This window comes from Geotrypetes seraphini, chromosome 6, assembly GCF_902459505.1.
Source record: "Geotrypetes seraphini chromosome 6, aGeoSer1.1, whole genome shotgun sequence".
NCBI classification, from domain to species: domain Eukaryota; kingdom Metazoa; phylum Chordata; class Amphibia; order Gymnophiona; family Dermophiidae; genus Geotrypetes; species Geotrypetes seraphini.
In genome coordinates, this window is record NC_047089.1 from 194,624,716 (window position 1) to 194,627,409 (window position 2,694).

Sequence of the window (2,694 nt, forward strand, 5' to 3'; positions counted from 1 at the left end):
CCCGCGTAGAACTTATGTACTAAATGGTGAGACCTTGGTTAGGACCACGGCGGAACGCGACCTAGGGGTGATCATTAGTGAGGACATGAAGGTTGCCAATCAAGTAGAGAAGGCTTCCTCCAGGGCAAGACAAACGATGGGGTGTATCCGCAGAGGTTTCGTCAGCAGGAGACCTGAAGTTATGATGCCGTTGTACAAAGCCATGGTGAGGCATCACTTGGAGTACTGTGTTCAGTTTTGGAGACCACACTACCGAAAGGACGTGCTGAGGATCGAGTCGGTTCAGCGAACGGCCACCAGGTTGGTCTTGGGGCTCAAGGATCTCACGTATGAAGAAAGATTAAAAAAATTGCGGCTGTACTCACTTGAGGAAAGAAGAGAACGGGGAGATATGATTGAAACATATAAGTACATCACGGGACACATCGAGTCAGAAGATGATATCTTCTGGCTCATGGGACCCTCGACCACCAGAGGGCATCCGCTGAAAATCAGGGGAGGGAAGTTTCATGGCGACTCCAGGAAGTACTTCTTCACCGAAAGAGTAGTGGATCATTGGAACAGACTCCCACTCCAGGTGATAAAGGCCAGCAGCGTGACGGATTTTAAGAGAAAATGGGATACTCACGGGGATCTTTAAGGGAGTAAATTCAGGGGAGGGGATACTTGGAATGGGCAGACTTGGTGGGCTATAGCCCTTTTCTGCTGCTTTTTTCTATGTTTCTATGTTTCTAACCGCTGCTGCAGGAGGCCAGGAATCGGCGAAAATCCCCTCGGGCAGTACTCCACTCAGTCAGGCAAGGCTCCCGATTCAGCTGCGACGGCGGCTTGATTTTAAAGCTCAAGAGACGGACCCGATGACGTCAAGGGGTCCGTCTCTGCAAGTGCCTGTCAGCCGAAGGAAATGCACAGCAAACTGCTGCTGCAGGAGGCCAGGAATCGGCGAAAATCCCCTCGGGCAGTACTCCACTCAGTCAGGCAAGGCTCCCGATTCAGCTGCGGCGGCGGCTTGATTTTAAAGCTCAAGAGATGGACCCGATGACGTCAGGGGGTCCGTCTCTGCAAGTGCCTGTTAGCCGAAGGAAATGCACAGCAAACCGCTGCTGCAGGAGGCCAGGAACCGGCAAAAATCCCCTCGGGCAGTACTCCACTCAGTCAGGCAAGGCTCCCCAACAGGCTCTGCCTTGACTGTATCTGGCAGGTTCCAGCTCCAAAGAGCTGACTGGGGAATAATTGCTACATTCACTATTCAAAACTTTGCTTCTCAAAAAGCAACCCACAAGAAAAATTCCAACCCAAGATATTTAGTGAATTCCTCCAAACAATTCTAAACCTCCCACTGTGTCCTGTGCTGGCAGTTACAGCACCAAAGAAAGAAAAAACAAACACTGAAACAGTCTCCTGTGATAAATCTAGCTCTCCTCCTAGCTTCGTCACAGGATTGACTAGAAAGAACAGTAAACCCCTATGCAGGAAAGCTGACCAGGTTAGCTCTGCTGAGTATAGTAGCACTGACCTCCCTTGCACCAGTCATGATGAAGTAGACAGAGACTGCCAGGTAGAGCTCATACCAGCTATAGTTCACTCTACCAAACCTACTTTTAGTTTACCTAAAACCTCAGGAGCAAGGAGACTACATTTCCCAGAAAGGCAGAGAACCAGCAGGAAGTTGAAACTTGAGCAGTCACAGTTGCAAAGGGAGCTTCCTCCCTTCCCCCTCTTCAGAGCAGAGAGGGGTGGCTTGGAGCCAGTTAAAATAAGGCAGCTCAGAACCAGAGGGGAGTCAGAGCAAAGAGACTGGGAACGAGAGCCTCAGAGGCAGCAGTGCTTGTCTCCCCAGCTGAATGCTGACGAGCTGGGAAAAGATTGTGAAATGGTGGACATTTCAGAAGTGCCTGATCCCACAATTGAGAGGCAGCTAGAAAGCTGGGAAACCATGGACATTGGTGTGCCAATTATTACTGGTGGGAGATTGGAAGCCGTAGACACAAGCTAAAAAAGGTTGGAAGTGTTTTGCTATTTTTGATTCTTAACTGTTTCCTGAAAGTTTTGGGACTAAGTTTGTTTTTATGTTCAGAATTGTTTAAACTTCCTAGAGCTAGGCTCTGAAGAATTCATGCACATAGTATAATAATAATAATAACTTTATTTTTGTATACCGCCATACCCAAGGAGTTCTAGGCGGTTCACATTTGTTTATAAAAAAAAATTACAAGTGGTTTAAAACAATTGAACACTATTAGAAGCAAGCAATAAATTACACGTGGTTCGAAACAATTGAACAATATTAGGAGCAAAGAAGTAGTTGAAGTTAGAGAGAGAGGGGGGAGTGTAGGTCAGGGGGGGTTTGGAGGTGGGTAGGCTGGGAAAGAGAGGTGGAAGGGGGCAGGAGGAGATTGTTGTTCATTGGAGAGGGGTGTTAGGTGTCTTGTCCATGGAACAGGTGAGTTTTGAGAGATTTTCTAAACCCGAGGTAGGTGGGGGCCTCAAGGACAATTTGGGCTAGCCATGAGTTCAGTTTGGCAGCCTGGAAGGCGAAAGTATGGTGCTTGAACTGCCTCACATTTGCAAACTACACAGGGTTTGGTTTCTTTCCTCTCCACACAGCTTGAGGTTAATTAGCTGTACATAAGCTACTGCGGGGAACCAAGGAGGAGCTCCGTTTGTATGAGTTCCCTAGCTGCAGGCAGTCTG